Genomic DNA, 6,608 nt, shown 5'->3' on the forward strand with positions numbered 1-6,608 from the left:
ACAAAAAAAAACGGTGTTATCCGTTATTGCGATGACATCTCATCCTCGCACACTCGTTCAATTACGTCGTTTTTTGTGATCTATGGCCTTAGGAAAGGAATAACTACTACTGTTTAACCGAGGAACATCGTGTTCTGTCTACCTGATTTTTGAAGTGTTGTTAGCTTGATGTACACTCCTTTCAGACCATGTTTCAAGACTTTTCGTTCAGAGCGCGTGCGGCATATGGACATACTTAACTTTTTGTATGCTGTTCTGACAATATGAATCCCAATCGAGCCAAAGAGCGGTAAAGCCGAAAAACGTTGAATCTCGAATGTCATTTCTTCTTCTTTGTTTCTAAAGGGATTAATACTTTGCAGTTCATTGGCCTCCAACTATTTCTACGCAAAGCGGCGCATTAGTAATAGTGATCGCTTCATACATAGCTGACTGCGTTTACTCTGTCGCACTTCAAGATGCAGAAAAGTGAATGATTGACTGCGGGTTCCGATGAAAGGTTTGTGTAGTAATATTACATTCTTCACGGTGGAGAAGTTTCACCCAAAAAGAGAAAAAAATGAGGATATTCCTGGATAATATGAAAATTGCAAATAAATTACCTTCGACAATTCCTCATTCCTACAAATGTGAAATAACAAAAAAAAATTAAAATTTTGACGTAGGACTACGTCTGTCATTTCTTTATAGTGGAGTCACTCAACGAAAAATGTAACGAAAAATTAGGGGATTTCAAATGCATATAAAGCAGAATCATTCTTATGTTATAATATATACCATTAGACGGCAAATTTATCCAGCAATTTTTCGTCTGAGACATCAATAGTGGAAATTGTGAAACAAGTGAAAAATTTAACGAATAAAAGAGGTATGTTTGCGAGCGAATGCAAAACTAACTCATGTATTATGCATTCTTTCTTCCAGCTTAGTTTTCGTTAACCCTCCTGTACTCGCGTGCAAAATCATAACACGTATACTCGCGCACGGTGTCACAGACCGAAAATTGAACTTCTCTGTAATGTTGCCATTGTTTATTTTTCAGGCTTTATTGGCATTTATTTGAAGAAGAGGGTATGATTGAATGAAAAAACTCCAAAAATATGTTTTCTTCTTCTTTATTATGTTTTAATAGTTATCTAATTCAGCCTCATCAAAATAGAGTAATTTTTGATACTCTAACACAAATAACGAAATTCGAATTTTTCACTGTTATTAATATCTGAATATAATTTATGGAAGTATAAAGAGCTATAAAATAACATAAAAACGTATTAACCGATTGTGGCTTCATTTGAGTAAGAATCAGAACATAGCATAACTGCATGCTCGAAACAAACATATTTTTTACATTTCAGGCAGATGTTGCGTGTTTTCGGGTCTTTTATCGAAGAGAAGAATGTATAACGACCTTCTAGATAATACCAGATGATAATGGTTGTCTCTGTTTTCTTGGTAAACTAAGAATTAATGTCTTTTTTTAGATGAGGCATAAAAAGATAAAAATAAAAGGATACCTAGGAACTTCCTTTTCTTTCTCTTGTTTTCTTGTCGATATTGTCTATTATAAAAAAAAATATCCCCGAAACTGTAACTGTTAAAAATTACCATAAGCTACTGATTAGTTTATAGTTTACTGTTTACAATTCTTCCACAAGTGCAATTCTTTCACAAGTGTGTATATGTATGACCATTATATTTAGCGAATAACTATACGAAAGTCAAACATTCATATTTTGCTTTTGAATGTATGAATCTAACGACGAATAGTTAATATATGGATCCATTCAATCCAGTTACAAAAAGGACTGAAATCAAATGAGAATAGTCCGGTCATTATCTTATGCATTGTATTCAATAAATATTCCACGCCACTAACATTAATTTATACATTTCATTCAACAATATTCTAGAATATGAAAAAAGACACTTGTCCAAAACAGTTACTCCTATACTCGCGTCGGTGTCTCAGAACGAATGTGTAAAAAAGTGACACACGTCCCCTTCTTACCAACACATGCGATACGCTAAACGATGACGAACGACCAATAACGAAGCTAGAGAGAATCGCAAAGTCGAACTTGGACAGTTACCAGGTATGTTATAAAGGACATCTGACTATTTACTAATACTAAATAGTGTGAAAAAATGTCTGAATTTGTGAGGAATTTAAAAAAATGAGTTTACTGTGTCTCCAAGTTCTATTTTGTGAGCAATAACATAGAGAAAAAAAACGGGTTTATATCAACAAAATTCACAAAGTTTCTGAACAAAACACCGTGATTCTGTACGCTATTTTTATATGTGTGAATAATTTTCGTGTACGATAGAAACAATCTGGCACACCTGTAGTATATGCCAAACCACGTTGCATCCAGACAATGTGTAGAAATAAGGGTGTTGTAGATGGTGGAATGGGTTATTGAGATCAAGGCGCCTAGAAGTATATCCTAAGGTGGGCCAACTTGCTAAAACCACTCTTCAGCCATCTTGGAAGTCTACTGTGTTTTGTTTGTAAACAAAACACAATACGCTAGTGCCGAAGCTCGCTCGTGATCAGTCTGTCTCTTTCACGCTACAAGCAAATAATTCCCCTTCTGCTTTCTTCCGTACTGTTTTCATATACCGCTCCCCTTACCAACTTAGTGACGAAACGGCCTCACCTAGTACCATAGACCCGTCTTGATTGAGATGACTGCAATTTCATAGAAAAAAAAAATCATTATCTTGTCATGACTCACAGTGTCAGTATGTGTGATGTGAAATATAGGGCCCTAATATATAAATCGAATCGAGAAATCGATGCAATCACTATCACTATCACACCCAGCAAATTTTCGTATTTTGTAAATCGAGATAATTTCTTACCGAGCTCGAATTCCATGTGTTGCAATTGCGAAAATTAAATTGCTTCAGAAATGTTTCCAAAGGGACTCAAACCAAAACAAAATAATTCTATAAGGATGTGCAACAAGCAAACCAACCAACTCGAAAAATCTTGTCAGTTGCACCGATAGCTAGCACTCGGTCGATGCTATCCACTTTCTCAGTATATATAATAGTAAAATAGAGCTGACGAGCAAAATTCGCAAAATTTCTATAATAGGGCCCATAGTATGCAATCGAACATTAGTCTACCGAAAAAGCCACTACTCCCGATGACTAATAATAAGAATAAAACAATTGCAACAAATCATTTACCTTCAAGGGGAGACTCCTGTCTGAAGGGTCGAAAAATTGAGAATTTTCGTGGTTTTGGTATATTAGGAATAAAGTGAAGTGTTCGGGTATTTTGGTTTTTGTTTAAGATGTATTTTCCATTTTCGAGTGTACGAATAATTTTTCTTACGTTGTTGACAGCTGGATGCGTAGATGCTGTCTGAAAATAGTTTGCTGGTGGTATCAGTTCTGAAGTAACGGGTGTCCTAGAACGAATTCCAATGAATATTTTTAAACTTTAGAACAATACATAAAGCGTTACTGTTGTATTCTTCTATCCAAGTTAAAGACGGCTTCTATATTAGTTTAGGAGTAGTGATCCCCAATAATCGTTCGATTAATTGATTAATCGTATACTTCATACAGAAATCGATTATTAATCGAACGAATACTGCGCAACCAATAATCGAAGCGAACGAATAATTTACGTCGATTAATCGACCCAAGCTCAGAGGAAAAAAACGTACGGTTGGTGCAGTTCTATCCTGAAAATCAGTCATTATCCTCGACGCTCCCATAAACTCGTAAATGAAGCTCAGTGCCGTCAACGCGAGTTGAGCTTCCTTGACGAGTTTAGAGGAGCGTAAAGGATAATAATTGATTTCAGACGTAATGAACACTTTTTTGATTCCAGATGTTTTTCTAATGATGAACGATTAATTACAAAAATCGGGGATCACTATTTAGGAGTTCTTTATTCTATGGCTTTCAAATACAGAATGAATCGAAAAGTTCGGTTCTTGTTTTTGAAGGGACTTTAACCCAAAGGTCATTCGTCCCTTAATGAATCGAAAAGCTCTGGTGTCATCCTTTTATAGCGGTGGTTGCTTTAGTTGCCAGGTCTATCAATGCGTGGAGGTTGGAGGTTGGTTGACTTCTATGTGATATGCAACAGCTACATAGGGGTTTTTAAATATTCGAAAAATTGCAATAATGGAGGCCATCATACTTTTAGCTGTGACTTTCCAACAAAATGAAATTTAAAAAAAAGTTTTTAGGACAACATTTTAAGCGGTGGGCGTTTCCTGTGAACACTGTTGTTTAATAACAGAAAAAAAGTCGAGATGCTGTATGACATTTTTGTTTGGGTGCTCGTATGAATGTTCATTTTATGATGTTCATTAATGACACAGCATATACGTCTCCATAAATAATCATACGATGGTCACCACTAGCAAGACTGGTTATAACCGGTTTGAGGGATATCAGTACATATAGCAAATAGTCCTTTTTCGGACAACCATTTGTTAAAATGGTTGTTTCAGAGAGTTAAAATAACAGATTTCTGAACAATGAAGAGAATTGCATAGAAAAATAATTGTTCCGAACAATCACAGTCCTACGTCAAACTTACGACCGTGCCCCTAGGCTCAAACCCTTCTACTCTTTTTTAATATTATGTACCTGTCCTCTGAACACTTTGAAATGGTGGACGAGACGCCACTGTTGCGAAATATAAACCTAAGAACCCAATATGGTCGCTGAATGTAACCTCAGAATCCAGAAAGATACCTAAGTTTTTTATTCGAACATTAAATGGACAAAACGTTCGAAATAGGGAATGCAGAATTTTAACTTGAACGAAATAACGGTTTCGAATGAAATGGAGAAGACGGGATACAGAATAGGGCTGTTGACCTCCGAATCAACAGTGTACGGTCACCTTAAGTAGTGGCTAGCTCAAAGTGAAACTCAACCTCAGGATCGGCTCTTCACCAAAAACGAAATGGGCTCACGATGCAATACTGAATGAAAGTTGAACCACTTTTTTATGAATCGTATTCCGCAGTGGCGTAATTCAGGTCAATCACGGAGAGCAACTACGAATTGTACAGTCTACCCAAGCTCAAGCTCGTATTCCGCAGTGGCGTAGTGTACGGGGGGCAAGAAGCCGGTCCATATATATTTTTTCGAAAAAAAATCTTTCAAGATTTTGAATGAATTATTTAGTGCGAAATTGAACTATGTAAAACTCAATATAAATGAATCTTTTATGTTTTTATGTTTTTTTTTTTTGGATTCTCCTTTCCCCTCTCTAAAGAGGGGGGAGGAGGTTGCTGAACAACTTGAGAACTAATCAAACAAATGGAATCAAACTTTGCATATAGAGGTTTTAGGGATCGATATACGTTTCTATGGTAGTTCGACACTCCTCCCCCCACACCTCCACTCATTCTCCCCACAAACATCTGCATAGTTCGAGAACTAATCAAGCACATCTTTCAACCAAACATGACAATTGAAAATTTTCGGAAAACTCTGTAGGAAGATGAGAAAATTCGAAAAATTCAATTCGCATGTGTTCTACAATTACATATTGACAAGCGTTGTTAGTCCATTTGATGTTTGCGGTAAGGAAATTGATCGTCGTTCGAAAGAGGAAATGGATTTTAATGCGATAAAATGCACTCCTATGTCATCTTCTATCTATATAAATAAAAATGGATCGCTGAATGTGCTGATAAGTGCAAAACTCGAGAAAGGAATTGTTCGACTTAGGGCTGTCTTTTATTCTTCTCAAGCAATTGCTCCCAGGGCATTCATTCCATTTCCATACATTCTAGTTTCCTTCATTCGTATAGTTTATATGTTTACATATGTTCCTGTTAGACATAGTCCTACGTCAAAATATTGTGCAGGTATCAACAAGTATCATATCCGATGTTGTAAATGAGCATTGTCAATATTGCGCGCGCTTATTCGTAGGCTTCGAGGCAGCAGATTTCTCCGAAGGAACGTAGAAAGGCCAAACTAGAACAAGATTTATGAATCGGAAAGAAAGAACATAGAAAAGAATCGAAGAATCTCTTCCACGTTGTGTGTAGAATAACGAAGGGATGGGAACAATAAAAATGTAATTGCTGCTCCACGGCCTTAGCGGTGTAAGACCGCTAGACGAAATAGCAATTAATATGTTCCAGGAATCGCCATAGAGAAATATGTGATGGTTCGGCAGGATGCCAGAATCGGCCGCTTATCGGGCCGGGTAGATTATCGGTAGAAGGATGTGGAAAGGGAATATGTAGATTCACACACGCTTTAGGAGGTAGTTTTCTTAGGTTTATAGTCTCGTATATATAAGTCGGGAATTTACTGAATAAAGCACTTGCATTTGTGGTGTCCCGTTGGACACTTGCATTTTCGAGAGCAACGTCTACGCTACTCTTTCCGAAAACTCCATAAGGGAATCTTGCAATTGAAAGGCTTAGCAGGATACGTACGATAAGTAGTCCTCAAGTCTACGATCGACGTGTCCAGTCTGGAGTACATTTCTCCCTTTCTCTCTTTTCTTGTTAGTCAGCAAGATTCTCGCTTCCGTTCCCCTTCGCCCTTTCGATTTGGAACCCACTGATGTTGACAATTTACTTGTAGCATGTATCAAGTCGAATCGA

Source organism: Toxorhynchites rutilus, chromosome 2 (genome assembly GCF_029784135.1).
Source record: "Toxorhynchites rutilus septentrionalis strain SRP chromosome 2, ASM2978413v1, whole genome shotgun sequence".
NCBI classification, from domain to species: Eukaryota; Metazoa; Arthropoda; class Insecta; order Diptera; family Culicidae; genus Toxorhynchites; species Toxorhynchites rutilus.